We start from the raw sequence: 21,386 nt of genomic DNA, 5'->3' as shown, positions 1-21,386 counted from the left end.
AGCATTTATTTGATTTCTACTTCACTTCACAATTTATGCTGTTCAAATTTCGAAATTGCACTTTTACCCCAAAATTTACTGATTTTCACAATTTAGTCCTGCTCAATTCACCCATCAATTGAACTAATTTTTCTCAATTAACACTTTATTTTATCATTATAAACTATTTCAAAACATTTTATATTCTGAATTTCAACAGCAACCTTCAATTCACAACTTTTTCACAATTAGGTCCTAAATATCATTTCCTATCAAAATCACTTAATAAAACCACCTTAATATGAAATTAGAACTTAAATTTCATAATAATTCATCATAAAATTCCCTTATCCATCCAGGGTAACTTCCAATTTCACCCATAAAATCAAAAACTAATGAATTCTACAAGTGGACCTAATTGTAAAAGTCATAAAACATAAAACTTATCAAGAAAAAGCAAGAATTAAACTCACATGATGTAAAAATATGAAAAACCAGCTTTCTCCAGACCTTCTAGGGCGTTTTGGCTGAGAAAATATGAAGAAATGTCTAGATTTTTCAATTACATCATTATTTAACTATTAACTTTTATCTATTTCCAATTTTGCCCCTTGTTCACATTGTTTTCTTGCTTATTTCATACCCAAACCGTCCAGACATTAACCTTTGGGTCTAATTGCTCTTTAAATCCATTTTTTTAAATACTTAAGCTATTTACTCACAATTTAACAAATTTTGTGTTATTTTCAATTTAGTCCTTTTAATTAGTTAGCCATCCAAGCGTTAAAATTTTCTAACTAAACTTTAATACTAACTCAATGACACTCCATAAATATTTATAAAAATATTTATAGCTCGATTTTCGACTTTGAGGTCTCGATACTTCATTTTTGACCCGTTTGACCTAATAAATTCTTTTAATTCACTAATTTCACCATTTCACAAATTCTTCTAAATTCTTACTTGACTCATAAATATTAAATTGCTATCTTGTTCAATCTTATTTATCGAATTTAGTGATCTCAAATCACCATTTCGACACCACTTGAAAATTAGGTAGTTACAACTCTCCCCCTTTAAAAATTTCGTCCTCGAAATTTGTTACTGAAAATAGATTTGGATCTTGTGATTTTATTGACTCTCTGTTTCCCAGGTTGCCTCCTCCATACCATGTCGATGCCATAATACTTTAACCAATGATACTCTTTTGTTCATGATTCCTTAACTTCACGAGCCAAAATCTTCACCGGTTCTTGAATAAGTCATATCTGGTTGAAGCTCAATTTCGATATGGGGAATTACGTGTGAAGGATCTGACCTATCTTGCCTTAGCATAGACACATGAAACACATTATGAATCTTCTCAAGTTAGGAGGTAAAGCCAAACGATAAGCCACAGGACCAACCCTTTCCACAATTTCATATGGCCCTATGAATCTCGGACTTAATTTTCCCTTTTACCAAATCGTAACACCCTTTTCCATGGTGAAACTTTTAAAAATACTCGATCACCCACTGCATATTCTATGTCTCTTCATTTTAAATCCGATATGACTTCGACGATCTGAAGCGACTTTTAGACTATCTCGAATAATCCGGACTTTCTCTTGGTTTCTTGAATCAAATCAACCCCAACTATTTTGGATTCACTCAATTCAGACCAACACAATGGAGTCTTGCATTTTCTACCATAAAGAGCCTCAAATGGTGTCATTTTATACTAGGCTGATAGCTATTGTTGTAAGCAAACTCACCAATGGTAAATACCTTTCCCAAGCTGTCACCAAACTCGAGTATACAACATCTTAACATATCTTCTAAAATTTGAATCACTCGCTCGATTGTCCATCTGTTTGAGGATGAAATCTTGTACTAAAATTCAATCTGGTGCCTAAAGCTTCTTGCAATTTATTCCAAAATCTTGAAGTAAACCTCGGATCCGATGCGAAATGATAGATATTGGAACTCCATGTAGTCTCACAATCTCGACACATACAATTACGCTAACTTATTAAGTGAAAAATCATTACGACCGGAATAAAGTGTGCTGACTTTGTCAATCTATCAACAATCACCCATATCGAATCTTTCTTTCTTGGAGTCACAGGCAATCCTGACACAAAATCCATTGAAATATGCTCCCACTTCCATTCAGGAATCATAATGGGTTGTAATAAACCCGTTGGCACTTGATGCTCTGCTTTAACTTGCTGGCAAATCAAACATTTTGCAATAAATTCTGAAATTTCTCTTTTCATACCAGGCCACCAATATGTCTTTTTCAGATCACCATACATTTTGTACTACCGGATGAATAGAATACATACTATTATGTGCTTCAGAAAGAATATCATTCTTTAAATCGAATTATTTGGAACACAAATCCTATTATGATAGCGCAATATACCTTCATCATCAATCTTGAACTCGAATCTAAATTATCCGGACCATTTGCCGTTTCAGACCAATTTTGGATCTTCATTCTGCAGCTTACGAATTTGTTGAAGAAACATTGGTTTTACCTTCAATTCTACTAATACAACACCTTCTTCATTAAGAGCCAAATGAGCATTCATTGCAGAAGTGCAAACAAGGATGACTTTCGACTCGATGCATCAAGAACTACATTAGCTTTCCCTGGATGATAGTCAATAACCAAATCATAGTCTTTCAAAGAACTCTAACCACCGTCTCTGTCTTAAGTTCAGTTCCTTCTGAGTCATTAAGTATTTCAAACTTTTGTGATCCGTATACATATAACACTTCTCACCATATAAATAGTGTCTCCAAATTTTTAAGGCAAAAACAATTGCAGCTAACTCAAGATCATGTGTAGGGTAATTCTTTTCATGTAGTTTTAATTGCCGTGAAGCATAAGCCACTACCTTTCCCGACTGCATTAACACACAACCCAAACCACTTAAAGATGCATCACTGTACACAACATACGGTATACCTGATTCTGGTTGAGTTAAGACTGGAGCTTCTGTTAACATTTTCTTTAACTGATCAAAGCTCTGCTGACATTCATCGACCACATAAACTCAACATTCTTCGTAATAAGCGAGTCATTGGTGAACCAATCATGGAAAAATTCTTTACAAAACGACGATAGTATCCTGCTAATCCCGAAAACTTCGCACTTGATTACATTCTTGGTGTTTTCCAATTCACCACTGCCAAAACTTTACTTGGATCCACACGAATTCCTTCAGCTGATATAATATGACCCAGAAATCCAACTTCATGAAGCCAAAACTCACATTTACTAAATTTCGCATATAACTGTTTTTCTCTCAAAGTCTGTAGTACAATTCTCAAGTCTTTGTGCATGTTCGGATTCTCTCTTTGAATAGACCAATATGTCATCAATAAATACCACCACAAATCTATCCAAATAAGACTGAAAAATTCGATTCATTAAATCCATAAATGCAGCAGGGGCATTCGTTAAACCAAAAGGCATTACCAAAAATTCGTAGTGACCATACCGAGTTCGAAAAGCAGTCTTTGGCACATCACACTCTTTAACCTTCAGGTGATAATACCCCGATCTAAGGTCTATTTTTGAGAACAACTGCAGCACCTTTCAGTTGATCAAACAAATCATCGATCTGAGGTAATGGATATTTATTTTAATTGTTACCTTATTCAACGCACGTAATCAATACACAATCGCAACGAACCATCTTTCTTTTCACAAATAAGACAAAAGCGCCCAAGGTGATGTACTCGGTCTGATGAACCCTTTATTCAATAACTCTTGCAACTGTGTCTTCAACTCTTTTAACTCAGCTGGTGCCATTCTATACGGTGTTATTGATATTGGAGCTGTACCCGGAATTACATCAATTGTGAATTCAACCTCACGATCTGGGGGTAAACCAGGTAATTCCTCAGGAAACACATCAGTAAACTCATTAACAACTGACAATTGTTCCATCTTCAATTCAGAACCCCGAGTATCAAGAGTATAAGCTAGAAATGCTTCATTACCTTTCCGAATCAATTTTCGAGCTGTAAAGGCTGAAATAATTCTGACATCATTCTTTTTATCCCCAAACTCAGCTGAAACTATTTCCCCTATCTGACATTTTAAATCAATCCGTTTTTCTCTACAATTCACTATGGCATCGTGTTCAATCAACCAATCCATTCCAAGAATAACATCAAATTCTCGGAAAGGTAACAACATTAAATCAGCAGAGAATTCACAGCCTTGTATTTTCAGTGGACAATTCCGACATATTAAATTAACCAACACACTTTGCCCTAGTGGATTAGTGACTTGCAATTCAAGGTCGATGGACTCAATAGTCATTTTCTTTTACGACACTAATGCGGTTGCAAATATATGAATGTGTAGATCCGGGATCAATTAAAGCATACAGAATCATCAAAAGATAGAAATTACCAGCTATCACATCCGGAGCGAAGCTTCTTCCCTTGCGGATAGCATATGTACGTCAGGTACTCTTGTCTCGATCGGTCTGCGGTATCTCTCGTTCGAATGAACAGTCCAGTAGCACTACTTTGACCCGAACGTTTACCTTTCTGAGGAGTATTTGCTTGCTTCTCCCCTTGTTCTCTATCTTCTTTTAATAATTGAGGACAGCCTCGAATAAAATGATCAGTTCCACCATATTTATAGCAAGCTCCGGCTCTTCCCCAACACTCACCAATATGAAATCTACCACAATTTTTACATCTAAGTCTCGGAATATTTTGCACACTACTAACACTAGCTGCTGGTTTCTTAGTTACTCCGACATCTTGTTGAGTCGTTTTACTTTTATTCGATCGTTCCGGGATTGTAATAGGTCGACCAAAATCATCTCTGAACTTTTTGGCTGGAAAAGTCGAAGTTGGTCTAGAGAAACTTCTTTTGTATACCTCTTTACCTCTTCTTTCTCTTTGCATCTTTCTGTTATACACTTCTTCCATCTTTTGAGCTCGATCAGATAGAATCACAAATTCTCGAATCTCTGTACCTCCAATCATCATTCTGATTTCATCATTAAGCCCTTATTCAAATCTAATGCACATTTCTTCCTCTGTCGGTTTTAACATCCCGAGCATATCTCTTGAGATACACAAATTCTCTTTCATATTCGCCACTTGTTTTATTCCCTTGTCGAAGATCAAGAAATTCTCTCTTCTTCTTATCTAAATATCTCTTTCCCACATACTTCTTTTTAAATTCATTTTGGAAGAATTCCCAGGTAAGTTTATCTGTAGGTACCACTGCCTCAATGGTTTCCCACCAATTATACGCTTCTTCTTTCAATAGCGAAACTGCACATCCCAAATAGTCCTCTGGAGAACACATCATCTGTTTAAAAACTCTCTCCAAACTCTTTAACCAATACTCTGCTTTAACCGGATCATCGTCCGATCTCCCTCGAAATTCTTCAGCTCCAAACTTTCTGAGTTTTTCAATTGGTGTTCTTTTGCTAGATTCATCTATTAAAGGAGGAGCAACCGGGGTTGTAACTGGTGGTACAGTAGGGGGAGGAGGAGGTTGTTGTGCCTGACTTCTTCCTTGTATTGTTTCATGATACCACTGATTCATTAATCCGTAAATCATATTTTTAAGTTCTTCCTCTCTCATTAAAGAAATCGGGACATTACCACTTGTTCCCTGCTCAGAAGTCTGTATTCTACTATTAACTTCCTCTTCCTGACTAGCACCATCGGGTCTATCAGACATCTTTACAATCTATAACAAAAATTAGTAATTAGATCGGATCATTCACATCACACTATCACAGATTTATATGGCATGTATTTTTAAACACTTTACACATCAAATTCGTTCCGAGAATCGACTAAACCAGGCTCTGATACCAATAAATGTAACGCCCCCTTTACCCGAGACCGTCGCTGGAGTCGAGCACGAGGCATTACTAAACTTATTTGAGCACTTAAACAAATTCAAACAATTTATATCACACTTTCCAGACAAGCTGTCCAACTGCGTTACAGATGAAAAAAAAATCATATCTCAAGTTACAAAACTCGAAATCCAAATCCATAAATTTTCCCCAAATCTAGGCTCATATATCTACTTACTAATTTTTTTCTAGAATTTTTGGTTTGGCCAATTAGTACAGTTTATTAGTTGAAGTCTCCCCTGTTTCAGGGTTCAGCTGCTCTGACCCCTGTTCACTACGAACCAAATTTCTCCATGTACAGAATTCAAATAACCAAGCTGTTTATTTATCTTAAAAATAGACTCAATAAGGAATCCATACATATATCGTAGGACTCCTAATTAATTTTTTACAATTTTTAATGATTTTTACAAATCAGAATAGGGGAGTTCAAAATCAATCTGACCTTGTCTCACAGAAATTCAAATATCTCCTGATATGAAAGCCTTTTGCTTACACCGTTTCTTCTATGTGAAACTAGATTCAATAAGATTTAATTTCATATTTTATTCAACCTCTAATTAGATTTTCATGATTTATGGTAAATTTTCAAACTCAAACTACTACTACTAACCAAAAACTGTTTTAGTACAAAATGTTGTTAACTAGTTTATAACATCTTTACTTCATTTCATTTAAACTCTATACATGCCATATAAATCTTCAAACATAAAACAAAAGCTACCGGAATTGATCTGGATAGTATGCTTTGTTGTGTTGATCCGATCTACCCACTTCACTTCAAGTCAATCTACATAAAAATATTAAACACACACAAGTAAGCTTATTGAAGCTTAGTAAGTTCATAGGTTAAAAGTAATGCTTACCAAACATAATATTTCCAAACAATACCAAAACATTTACTAAAGTTTCCAGCGATTCACAACCATTGTTATAATAATTCACATAGTTGAGCTCAACAAGAACAACTACTCAATCTCTTTCATTTGGATCACTTCTCTTTATTTCTTATAATCAAATTAGGAAGCGGCTTACGAAATTGAGTACGTCGTTGCTCAATGCCACGATTCACAACTCAGTATGGTTTTCCTCATTGAAATACCATACCTACATTTTTCAACTCGGTATGGGAAATGCCATACCTACATTTTTTAACTCGGTATGGATTTGATAATACCATACCTACATTTCACATGACTTCGGTATGGATAATACCATACCTACATTTCACAACTCAGTATGGATGATACCATACCTACATTTCACACTTTTCCATGGAACAACCATGGTCTTATCCAATCAATTCATCACACGTCCACGATCTGAGCATTACTCAATCCTGCTTTTCCTAATTTGCATTTCCACATTTATTCTTTCATTAACAAAATCTACACAATCCCACAACAAATTAGTATATAATAACACATTATAAACTTCAATCATTCACAAATAAACATCTAATTCCAACCATATGAACTTACAGCTAATTTGTAGAAGATATTGAAATTTAGGGACTATTCATAACTTTTTCTTTTCCTCGTTCTTCTTTGGATTCTTGATCTATAAATAAAATATTTCTACTCATTAGCATTTATTTGATTTCTATTTCACTTCACAATTTATGCTGTTCAAATTTCGAAATTGCACTTTTACCCCAAAATTTACATTTTCACAATTTAGTCCTGCTCAATTCACCCATCAATTGAACTAATTTTTCTCAATTAACACTTTATTTTATCATTATAAACTATTTCAAAACCTTTTATATTCTGAATTTCAACAGCAACCTTCAATTCACAACTTTTTCACAATTAGGTCCTAAATATCGTTTCCTATCAAAATCACTTAATAAAACCGCCTTAATATGAAATTAGAACTTAAATTTCATAATAATTCATCATAAAATTCCCTTATCCATCCAGGGTAACTTCCAATTTCACCCATAAAATCAAAAACTAATGAATTCTACAAGTGGACCTAATTGTAAAAGTCATAAAAACATAAAACTTATCAAGAAAAGCAAGAATTAAACTCACATGATGTAAAAATATGAAAACCAGCTTTCTCCAGACCTTCTAAGGCGTTTTGGCTGAGAAAATATGAAGAAATGTCTAGATTTTTCAATTACATCATTATTTAACTATTAACTTTTATCTATTTCCAATTTTGCCCTTGTTCACATTGTTTTCTTGCTTATTTCATACCCAAACCGTCCAGCCATTAACCTTTGGGTCTAATTGCTCTTTAAATCCATCTTTTAAATACTTAAGCTATTTACTCACAATTTAACAAATTTTGTGCTATTTTCAATTTAGTCCTTTTAATTAGTTAGCCATCCAAACGTTAAAATTTTCTAACGAAACTTTAATACTAACTCAATGACACTCCATAAATATTTATAAAATATTTATAGCTCGATTTTCGACTTTTAGGTCTCGATACTTCATTTTTGACCCATTTGACCTAATAAATTCTTTTAATTCACTAATTTCACCATTTCACAAATTCTTCTAAATTCTTACTTGACTCATAAATATTAAATTACTATCTTGTTCAATCTTATTTATCGAATTTAGTGATCTCAAATCACCATTTCTGACACCACTGAAAATTAGGTCGTTACAGTAAACGCTACGCCTTCGTGAATTAACTCGTTCCTCCGCACAGGCTAATGAATACTTTCGGGTTACATATGACTTATGCTTTCGTGAGTTAACTCGTCCCTCCACATAGGCATAAGTAAATGTAATCCTTCAAATTGATCTCGTAAGCCTATGATGGGCCATGATCGAGGCTCTGTACTAATCTTAGTAGATGACAGTACAGACGATTCGAGTACCCATCTAGAACCAAAACTGCATATAGTGAATCATATGAGCCATCCAACTAGAGCCGTGCCGAACCTCCGTCCGTTTACTGGTCACCGAAATAAGTACATGGGAAAAACACATCTTACCTTCTGTTTCTTTTACATTTACGCTTTCTATGCAAGGGAATCGAGTCTATTGGACCAAGTAGCTTAATTTATTAGATTGTCCACAGTTTTTCTCTATTTATATGTGTTGTGCTAACCAAGTTTGTTTGTTTTTATTCTTATTTTACATCATGCATTATAGGCATCATATTAGGAAGGTGTTGACTAGAGATCGGTTGCCAAAAAACGGGTTTCTAATGGAAGAGTCAATTATACAAACAACCGAGAGAAATGCCGCGGTTCGAGACTGGTCTCTAAATACTTAAAAAGAAAGAGGGGATAGTCTAGTGGAGGGATGTATTGCCAATTTGCCCGAGCACGTAACTGTAAATGTTCGCCAGAATAACCTTGAAGATTTGGTTCAGGTGTGGAATCAGTGGGACTCGGATACTAGGGGTATCTTTACTGAAAGATATAGGGACATAGCCGACTTGATTACTGTCAACGTAGACCAACGATTGATCCAAGCCATGGTCAGATTTTGGGATCCAGCCTACCAATGTTTTACTTTTAATCAGGAAGACATGACCCCAACTATAGAAGAGTACGCTGCTTTGCTTCGTGTCGAAAACGTACAACCCTATAAGATATATGTAAAAGAACCTAAGCCAATGACCTTCAAGAAAAAGTTAGTGAGATTGACAGACATGATTGACGCGTGGGCCGAAAAACATATAAAGAAAAAGAATGAAACCATTTGCATTCCATGGTCTTTCCTACGATACTTGATTCTGAACCATCCTGACATGTTGAAAAGGGTAAACCTGTTTGCTCTGGCCATTTACGGCTTGATCATCTTCCTGAAGGTCCTTGGACACATAGAAGTTGCGGTGGTAGATTTCTTTGAAAGATTAAAACAAGGAATCAACCCCGTCCCAACTATCCTGGCCGAAACCTTCAGATCACTAAGTAGCTGTAGGAAAAAAGGGGAAGGTCGTTTTATCGGATGCGCGCAGTTACTCAATGTTTGGATTCTGAGCCACTTCTTGAAAGTAGAGTGCACGCCGTTCCATATGTTTTCTAAAACATTCTCCCCGTTAGAAGCTTATCTCAAGAAAGAATGGCCAAGGGAGGTCACCGAACAACACTGGGTCTCAGTCTTTTAGAATCTTTGCGCCGAGGACGTAACTTGGAGAGCACCGTAGATACGCCCGTCAGTTCTGCTATACAAGGTCGGAGATCAAGATTGGGTGCCACTACTCGGGTTATGGGGAGGAGTTGGATATGCTCCGTTAATGGTCCAAAGGCAATTTTCTTCACGACAATTCGTACCCGCCACCGGAGGATTAGCACAATCAGAGTTTGCTTTTGCGGGTGAAGGATATATGAAAAGGGTCCGAGATACTGCAAAGTCTTAGAAGAGAATTCATTACATGGAATTAGCTCTATATGATGACACCCTCACCAAAGATTATGACATATAGAGAAAGCAACGGGTGAACAGCCAGCAAATCTCGTCAACAAATTACACCGTCCAGAATCCTTTCTCGGCAGAAGTGCCATCTGAGCTAGAAATAGCAAGACAGGAATTTGAGCGCGAAAAGGCCAAAATGTTGTGGGACATTAGTATTCTTCAAGGAGAAAATTACCAGTTGAAGATCGACATCCAGATCGAAAGGTCTAAAACCGAGAAAGTACAAAAGGAAGTTGAAGTCGTAAGAAATGACTTAAGGGACCTTCATCTGAAAAATAAAAAGTTAAGAGTCACTATCAAGAATAGTGGGTTGGGTAAGTCGTCAACAGAGTGGAGAGAAGAATTAAACAATGCTAAAGGCGGGATGGAATTTTGGAAAAAGAGGGCAGAGAATGAGGAGAAAAAGGCTACGCGGGTTATGATAGAATTAAGAAAGAAAAGTGCTGAACACGAAGCTATGTCTACCAAATGGACAACCAGTCAATCTGAACGTCAAAGCTTAAGAGAAAGAGTACGGGATCTAGAAGATGCGTTGCGAGCTCGTCAGCAACAATTGGATACTCTCTTAAAAGCCTTAGAAGTAAAGAATGATCAGTATGATAGAGACACTCATGCTTATAAAACGGGCCTCCAAGAAAGAGAAATGCAACTTGGCTTTTTGATTAACAAAATCCGTCAAGCGGCTGTGCACATGGTACAACTATCAGATGAAGCAGAGGATCTTAGTTGCCAATTTCTGCCGAGCCAACAATCGAGTATATCAGAGTTCTTAAAGCGAGCAAAGAAATATAGCGATCTAGCTAGGAAGTTTGTGTAATGGCCGAATCAAAAATGGCGAAATGTTTTGTAATGAACTCTTTTGATGAATAAAATGCCTAATAGGGACTATCTCGAGATGAACACCAATTTCTCGCATTTCTTTCATGACTGACATTCATTCAACATTTATTCATTCACTCATTGCATATACATATCCCATAATCATTCGCTAAGGTTAGAATCATATAATTCGCAGTTGCAACACTTCAAATCTGGAACCACGCCATTCGTATAAAACGTATCGACAAGCTAGAGCAATGGAGGCTGAGTTCAATGAAAGAATCGAAAGGATGGAAAAAGCCCAGAAGGAATTACAAGAACAACTGACTAAGTCATAACAAGAAACGAGGGATTTGATAGTAAGATCTCGAGAGGAATCAGTTGAACAAAAGGATCAAATGACTAGAATGATGGAGATGATGTCAGTTTTGGTCAAAGAAAAAGGACCCATGCAGAACCCCGACAGTATGGAACCTCAATCAAAAATTAATCATGACCAGGATCCACTCTATCCCCCAGGATTCACTCCACCACATGCCCACGTAGCACAAATAGGGTATACTCAAGGGGAATCCACAGGCTTGGAACAACGACCTATGCCATTTGCTCATCTAGGGAAAGGAACATTTATGTCAAATCCCGGAGCAACCCCTGCCAATCCTGTAGTTCCAGATTTAAATGATTCAGTTGAAATAGCAAAGTTGAAAATAGATGATCACGAGGCTCAAGAGAGGTATAGGAGCTTGGAGGAAAGACTTAAGGCAATAGAAGGCACTGAAGTCTTCTCTGCACTAGGTGCTAAAGAACTCAGTTTGGTATCTGACCTAATCCTGGCTCCGAAGTTCAAGGTGCCTGATTTTGAAAAGTATGATGGGACAAGATGTCCAAAAGCACATCTTGTCATGTTTTACTGAAAAATGACCGGTTACGTGAACGAAGATAAGCTACTTGTACATTATTTTCAAGATAGTCTGGTAGGATCGGCTCTTCGGTGGTACAACCAGCTCAGTAAGGAAAGGATCCGATCCTGGAAAGACTTGGCATTAGCATTCTGTGAGCAGTAAAAGCATGTATCAGATATGGTGCCTGATCGGATGACTTTACAAATGATAGAGAAAAAGCCGCCAGAAACTTTTAGACAGTATGCGCAGAGATGGAGGGATGTCTCAGCCCAAGTGGAACTCCCACTGACGAAAACGGAGATAACCGTCCTTTTTATCAACACCTTAAAGACGCCGTTTTATGACAAACTGGTGGAAAGCGCCACGAAGGACTTCGCGGATATTGTAATATCCGGTGAGCTTATAGAGAATGCCGTCAAGAGCGGTAGAATGGAAGGTTAAGAAAGTTCAAGAAGAGTAGCGCCCATGAAGAAGAAAGAACCAAAAGCCGACATGGTGGGAATGAGAAGCCGTTATACCCTAATCCGTATCCAAACCAACCTCGACCTTGAAATTATCCACCTCCAAATTTCTATTATCCTCCTCAAACCCCTTACTACCAAACACCGCCTCTTTACTCTTCTTACCCCGTTTACGCCACAAGTAACACGAGACCAACCGCCATATTCCCACAAAATACAATACCCGTCCAAGGTCAACCCAAAAACGAGTAGAGGCCAGCAAAACCCAATTCCGAGATACCACAATTTACCCCTATTCCTGTGTCATATGGAGAACTGTATCCAAAACTTTTGGAGAAACAATTGATATCCCCGCATTATATGGCACCCTTGAGGCCCCCATACCCGAAATGGTACGACCCAAATGCTAGTTGCGTGTACCACGCTGGGAACCATGGAGACTCTACGAAAAACTGCCTTGCCTTCAAAAGGAGAGTTCAAGGACTCATCGATGCGGGTATTCTGCGATTTGATGGTACTGGCAGTACAACCGAGAACCCATTCCCTAACCATACCAAAGGAAATGTGAGCACAGTAGGGAAAGAAGATGAATGGCAAGTCAGAAGATGTGTTTCAGAAATAAGGACGCCTCTGCAGAAAATCTGGGAGGCACTGATTAAGAAGGGATTGCTCTGTCGCCCCGACGATAATCTCAGAAAAGAATGTCAGGTTTTTTGTGATTTTCATAGAATTGTAGGGCACGACATTCAAACATGTGAGGAGTTTAAAAAGTTACTGCAAGACCGGATAGCTAACAAGGAGATTGAGATTATTAATGAAGGTGAGGCCAATGAGAGAGAAGTATGTGCCTTTGACAATCAATCGTCAGGTTTTCAGTATAGCACCGATCGACCATTCGTAATTTATTACGATGCAAGAAAGGAATCGGTGAAACCAAAAATGATAATTGAAGTACCATCTCCTTTCCCCTACAAGGATAATAAAGCAGTACCATGGAAATATGACGTCAATATCGTCACACCTGAAGACTAAAAATCTAAAGCTGTAACTGGAAACGTTGGAGAAGTAGGTCATTTCACTCGCACTGGGAGATGTTATTCGAAAGAAGTCGAACCAGTGAAGAAGAATAGTGATTTGAAACAAAAAGGAAAGGCATCAATGTATGAGGCTGAAACTAAGCACGAAATTCTGCCCGACAACAAAAATTAAAAAGTCGGTAGATGAGGAAGAAGCACGGGAATTCTTAAAGTTTATCAAACATAATGAGTATAATATGGTGGAACAATTGAGCAAGCAGCCAGCACAAGTATCGGTATTGTCTCTACTGTTAAATTCAGAACCCAACAGGAATGCATTGTTAAAGGTGTTAAATCAAGCTTACGTGGCAAACAATATATCCGTTGAGAAGCTTGACAGATGGGTGAATAATTTAAACACGGATAATTTTATTTCTTTTAGTGATGATGAAATACCGCCCAATGGTAGAGGCTCTGTGAAAGCATTACATATCACAACCCGCTGCAAGGGTTACATAATACCAAACGTGCTTATCGACAATAGATCGACACTCAACGTCATGCCTTTGGCCACACTTTCTAAGATTTCGATGGATTTGTCCTACCTAAGGCCTTGCCATTCTACAGTAAGAGCATTCGATAGAACAAGACGAGAGGTCATGGGAAAAATCGAGATCCCTCTAGAAGTAGGTCCCTACATATACGATGTTGAGTTCCAAGTCATGGACATTACACCATCATATAACTGCCTTTTGGGAAGACCCTGGATCCATTCCGCCAGAGCGGTCCCATCATCCCTCCATTAAAAGGTGAAATTTATCATGGATGGCTGTTTGGTCACTGTCGAGTGATAAGAAGACATTGTAGCATCTATTTTTGCCGACGTACCATATATTGAAGTGAGTAAAGATGTTATGGAATGTTCCTTCCGATCTCTTGAATTTGTCAATTCTATATTCGTCGCTAAGAGAAACAGAATTCTCGAGCCAAAATTGTCGAGAAATACCAAGATGGGTTTCAAGTTGACTGTAGGAAAGGGAGCCCGAGCAAGGAAAGGTTTGGGAAGGTACCTGTAAGGAATAGTTAGGGCTCTAAAGCCAGTGCACCACAAGGCCCGATACGGTTTAGGTTTCCAGCCAGACATACGTCAAAGAAGAAGGCAGTGGAAGAAAGAACTTTGGGCTGAGAAATAGAATGGGAGCCCATAACGTACCCTCATTTGTCAAAAACATTTACATCTGCAGGAATGATATACCCCAGACAGGATAATATACAAAGCACGTTGTTATTAATTGAAAGGGGTCTTCAGAATGTCAGTATAAATGTCATTGACAAAAGAGCTAACGCAAGTAAAGACGTCTCAAGAATATACCCTTGTCCCCTGGGTTTCAGGTTGAACAATTGGACTGCCGAGGATCTTCTTGTAGTTTATAAGTCTTTAGAGTAATGTTCAAACGTTAACATTCTGTTATGTCCTTAGATATAATAGAATTCTTTTGTAAGAGCCTGCATTCGCTCTTTATCATTCAAATGAATATCAATGAAGATGCATTTTGTCATGATCTTTCACATTATCATTAATTTCATAATCATTTTCTCATTTCATAGCCAATCCTTACATTTGCCTCATGCCATGCCATAACATTTCGTTTGTTCGTTCCAATACTTGGATGCCCCTCTATAGTTTCCTTCTCTATTCAACTTTCAGGTGCTCAGATGTCAACAGCATGAACAAACCCGTTACGAGTCCTAAAATCGATTTTGAGAAGGCTGTTTGTTTTGGAGAATTCGAAGCCGAAGAAAATGCTGAAGACTATGTCTCGTCTCCTGACTTGCTAAGAATGGTGGAACGAGAGGATAAACAGATTTTGCTTCATCAAGAGTCTGTTGAAACAATAAATCTGGGAACTGAAAAAAGGAAGCAAGAAGTGAAGATTGGGACTACTATTTCAGAGGGCACCAGGTATAATTTGGTTGCTTTGCTCCACGAGTATAAAGATGTATTTGCATGGTCATATCAGGACATACCAGGATTGGATAAAGATGTAGTGGTCCATAAGCTCCCATTAAAGCCAGAATGCAAGCCCATTCAACAAAAACTAAGACGGATGAGGCCTGAGATGTTGTTGAAGATAAAAGAGGAAGTCAAGAAACAATTTGATGCTGACTTCCTACAAGCCTCCAAATATCCAGAATGGGTGGCTAACATAGTCCCAAATGCAGAGAAAAGACAAAGAAAGTACGAATGTGCGTGGATTATCGTGACCTGAATCGAGCAAGTCCTAAAGATAATTTTCCCTTACCACACATTGATACGTTGGTGGATAACACAGCAAAACATTCATTGTTTTCTTTCATGGATAGATTCTCATGGTATAATTAGATCAAGATGGCCCCTAAGGACATGGAGAAAACTACCTTTGTAACAATGTGGGGAATATTCTGCTACAAGGTGATGCCATTTGGGCTAAAGAATGCTGGGGCAACATATCAGAGGGCTATGGTGACGTTATTCCATGACATGATGCATAAAGAAATAGAGGTCTACGTCGATGATATGATTGTTAAATCTTGAGGGGAAGAAGAGCATGTAGTGAACCTGAAGAAGTTGTTCGATAGACTGAGAAAGTTCCAGCTAAAGCTCAATCCGGCCAAATGTATGTTTGGGGCTACCTCAAAAAAATTGCTGGGCTTTATTGTCAGTGAAAGAGGTATCGGGGTTGATCCAGATAAAATAAAAGCCATTCAAGAGTTACCACCTCCGTGCACGCAAAAGGAAGTCAGAGGGTTTTTAGGGAGGTTAAACTACATCGCCCGATTCATCGCTCAACTTACCAACCAATGCGACCCAATCTTTCGGCTCATTCGAAAACATAACCCACGAGAATGGAATGAGGAATGCCCGGTGGCCTTTGATAAGATAAAACAATATTTGTCTAGTCCTCCAGTGCTAGTACCGCCAACTCCGGGAAGACCATTGATATTGTATTTGACTGTGTTCGAAAATTCAATAGGTTGCGTACTGGGGCAACACGATGAGTCAGGAAAGAAAGAAAAGGCGATCTACTACCTCAGTAAAAAGTTCACTGAATACGAGGCAAAGTATTCGTCTATTGAAAAATACTGTTACGCTCTGGTTTGGGTAGCTCGGAGACTTAGGCAATATATGTTGTATCATACAACATGGTTAATTTCAAAGCTGGACCCAATAAAGTATATGATGGAATCACCTGCACTCTCAGGAAGAATGGCACGATGGCAGATTTTACTGTCAGAGTATGACATCGTCTATGTGAGCCAAAAGTCGATAAAATGAAGTGCAATAGCTGACTTCTTAGCAACTCGAACAATGGAGGATTACGAGCCATTAAGATTTGATTTCCTAGATGAAGACTTGATGTGCATTACAGAAAAAGAATGCAAGTCACCAAAAAAGAAGTCATGGAAGATGAGCTTTGATAGTGCATCGAACGCATTGGGGCATGGGGTTGGAGCAGTCTTAGTATCGCCAGAAGGGAACCATTACCCACTCACTGTCAGGCTGAACTTCTTCTGTACTAATAACATAGCGGAATATGAGGCATGTATCATGGGACTTCGTGCAGCTATTGAACGAAACGTCAAAACTTTAGAGGTATACGGAGACTCAGCCTTAGTGATTTACCAAATCCGTGGAGATTGGGAAGTGAGAGACTCAAAACTGGTTAAATACAGTGATCTAGTGGCAGAATTGATTAAAGAATTTGAAGAAATAACTTTTAATTACCTCCCACGAGAAGAAAACCAATTGGCTGATGCCCTGGCTACTTTGGCTTCAATGTTCAAAGCAAACAGAGAAACAAAAATAATGCCTCTTCAAATGAGCATATATGAAGTTCCTGCACATTGTTTTAGCATTGAAAAAGAGCCAGATGGATGGCCATGGTTCCATGATGTCTTAGAATATATCAAGAATCAAAAGTATCCCGAACAAGCAAATGAGAACGACAAAAGAACAATCAGAAGAATGGCTGCTGGATTCGTTCTTGATGGGGACATCCTGTATAAAAGAGGAAAAGATCAGGTGCTCTTGAGATGCGTAGATGCTGTTGAAGCCAGAAAAATACTTAAAGATGTCCATGAGGGAATTTACGGGACACGTGCCAATGGTTTCACTATGGCCAGGAAGATTATGAGACTCGGATATTACTAGCTGACGATGGAAAGCGACTGTATTAATTTCGCACGAAAATGCCACAAATATCAAATTTATGGTGATAAAATTCATGTAGCCCCTTTGCCTCTTCACGTTATGACTTCTCCGTGGCCTTTTTCTATGTGGGGCATGGATGTTATAGGGTTAATTTCCCTAAAATCTTCTAATGGACACCGATTCATTTTTGTGGTTATTGATTACTTCACAAAATAGATAGAAGCCGCATCGTTTGCCAATGTGATGAAGACTGCAGTTTGCAGGTTTTTAAAAAAAGAAATCATTTATCGATATGGCTTGCTTGAAAGAATCATTTCAGATAACGCATTGAATTTGAACAACAAGATGATGAAAGAAGTGTGTGAGCAATTCCAAATAAAGCATTATAACTCCTTACCCTATCGCCCAAAGATGAACGGAGCTGTTGAAACAGCCAATAAGAATATTAAAAAGATTATTGGGAAAATGACCGAGACATATAAAGACTGGCACGAGAAGTTACCATTTGCTTTGTATGCATATCGTACATCTGTACGGACATCTACGGGAGCAACTCCTTTCTCTCTGGTTTATGGAATGGAAGCTGTGCTACCCATCGAAGTTGAGAACCCCTCTCTACGAGTCTTAATGGAATCAAAACTAGAAGATGCAGAATGGGTTTGAGCTCGATATGACCAGTTAAACCTTATTGAAAAAAAACGTCTGAAGGCAATCTGCCATGGACAGATGTACCAAAAGAGAATGATCGCAGCCCATGACAAGAAAGTACAGCCAAGAGAATTCCACGAAGGAGAACTCGTGCTGAGAAAGATTCTCCTAATACAAAAAGACTTCCGAGGAAAATGAGCGCCAAATTGGGAAGGTCCATACGTCGTAAAGAAGGCATTCTCGGGCAGAGCTTTGATTCTCACCGAGATGGATGGGAAGGAGTTACCGAAGCCAGTGAACTCAGATGTTGTAAAGAAATATTATGCTTGAAAAAGGAAACCAATATGAAAACCCGAAAAGGGGATCTTAAAAAAAAAAGGGTGATCAAGATGAAAACCCGAAAAGGGCGTCTTGATTAAACACAAAAGATTAGGATGAAAACCCGAAAGGGCGTTCTAATGAAGCAAGCACTGGCTTAAAAAGCAAGGCGTTTTGAATGGTGGGTCAAATAGTGAGACTACAGTATTTGAAGCATTTCTGAAAGCTCGAAATCTTCTATTCTTGATTGAGGAACGTAGAGGAATTCATGTATTGAATATTTAGAGCATTTGTATTCATTAAATACACTCCTTTTTTTATTTGTGACACTTTTTTTACTATCATTGGTTAACTTTCTTTGTTTGCTACATTTGAAATGAATAAATGTGAGGTATCCTTTTGTCCCTACCTAACCATTTTCATGCATCTCATTATGTGGTTCATTTACATGATAAATAGTGAGATGACATACTCTAAACAAAAGAAATGTTAAGCATTACCCGGGTAAGAATTTGAGCCTCAACGCAAGGACAAAGCTCAACCAGGGGCAAAAGAGCGATATCTGAGAAACACAGATTATTCATGAAGCTTGAGGACGGGTACAGAGCCTGAAGAGAAAGTCAAGAGCCAAAGCAATGAACACAGATCATCAAAAATCATGACGGAAAAGGACATATGACAAACAAGCCCAAGGCGCATAGCATAATCATGTAGGCATAAAGGCATTTAAGACCAACATGTGCATATCATGATAACATCAAGCATGACATATACAGGTATTCCAACAGAGCAAGAGCATATGATGTTAGCTGTACTGAATAAATGAAAGACACCTGAGTTCCACCAGACGACATGTTCTGGTATTTTGATGTTTATTTCTGTTTTTAAAAAACAAACTCATATTGCAAGAGGTGAGTTGAGCCTCGGGTCATACGCTGAGGTATTTTCCATTTCTGTTCTTTAATTTCTACGGTTCAAAAAAATCAGCTCATATTGCGAGAGGTGAGTTGAGCCTTGACTGACATGTTAAGGTATTTTCAATTTCTGCCTTTCAAAAATCAACTCATATTGCAATAAGTGAGTTGAGCCTCAAGACACGTTGAGGTATTTTCAATTTCTGTCTTTCAAAAAAATTCAACTCATACTGCAAGAAGTGAGTTGAGCCTCAAGACATGTTGAGGTATTTTCAATTTCTGTCTTTCAAAAAATCAACTCATATTGCGAGAGGTGAGTTGAGCCTCAAGACACGCTGAGGTAATTTCAATTTCTGTCTTTCAAAATAATCAACTCATATTGCGAGAGGTGAGTTGAGCCTCAGGACACGTTGAGGTAATTTTGATCTCTGTTTTCAAAAATCAACTCATATTGCGAGAGGTGAGTGGAGCCTCGGATCACATGTCGAGGTATTTTCAAAATCTGTTTTACAAATTTTGTTTTAAAAATCAATTCATTTTGCGAGAAGTGAGTTGAGCCTTGGCTCACGTGCTGAGCTATTTTCAATTTCTGTTTTTAATGTCTAGTTTTAAAGAGTCAATTCATATTGCGAGAAATGAGTTAAGCTCAGGATCACATGCCGAGTAAAGAATAAAGACTGGAATTAATCGAAGACACAGATTTTATATCCCTGAAGTTACAGTAAAGCTAATTGAAGTTGCAGTGGAGCTGATCGAGGATATCAGATCTTGCCTTTCTAAAAGTTGCAGAAGAGAAGACTACAAACTTTATCTGACTAAAGCAATGGAAGAGCAGATTGAAGCTGTAAATCTTATCTTTTTGGAGTCACATTGGAGTAGATCGAAGTTACAAGGCATATATCAGAAGATGCAGTAGATTTGATCAAGAAAACAAGATACAGTGGTTTGGAAAGAGATTACATAGATGAGAAGAGCACCAAAGAAGTCCATACTTAGTAAGACTGGGCAAAATTGGCCTTTTTTTGTGTCTTTGCTTTATTCTCGTTACACGATAATAAGCAAAGAGGGGCAGCTGTTGTAGGCCAATTTTAACCCATTTACATCAAAACCCAATTTAGCCTTACCTAACCCACCAAAATTAAACCAAAACCCAAAATCTTAACTACCCAAAGCCCAATTTACATCAAAACCCCAATGGCCCAAACCCTAAGCCCAAATTAAAATAAAAAAACCTAGCCCACAACCTAAATTTTTCTCAACTAAATCCTAGCCTTTGCCACCACCAACTCCACTAGCCACACTTGCTCCACCACCAACTCCACTAGCCACACTTGCTCCAGTACCTACTCCACTAGCAACACTCCACCACCACTTGTACCTACAAATGAAGACATAAGCAATAAAAAATATTTTGTAAATGATTATATAAGCCTTCTCATATTTTGTATTAAAAGGGGAGGAAGAAGTTTCAGGGGAGAAAGTTATTGTAAAGGATTTTTGAGAGGTTTTTTGAGAGTAATCAAGGAGAAGAGTTATTGTAAAGGCTAGTTTTTAGAGATAATAGTTTTTTTGGAGATTAATCAAAGATCAAAGCAAAAGAGGTTTCTTCGTTTATTCTCGTTTTAAGTTCTTTGTTTGCTTATCATTTTTTCTTTCAATCTTATTTTGTTTCTTTTATCCGAAAGTAAAAATAAAAGGAGGAAGCTTATCCATTTTCTTGAAAAAGTTTTTTGAGGTCCATTTGCCGTGTTCGGTGGGTCTGACAATGACCGTGCACGGTCCGATGACCGGACGGTGGTCGGCCTTGTGGCCGGAAGTCACCCACTCTCTCCCTTTCTCTCTTTTTTTGTTATTA

The sequence above is a fragment of the Gossypium arboreum genome, chromosome 13 (genome assembly GCF_025698485.1).
Source record: "Gossypium arboreum isolate Shixiya-1 chromosome 13, ASM2569848v2, whole genome shotgun sequence".
In the NCBI taxonomy this organism is placed as follows: domain Eukaryota; kingdom Viridiplantae; phylum Streptophyta; class Magnoliopsida; order Malvales; family Malvaceae; genus Gossypium; species Gossypium arboreum.
This window is presented reverse-complemented; position numbering follows the sequence as displayed.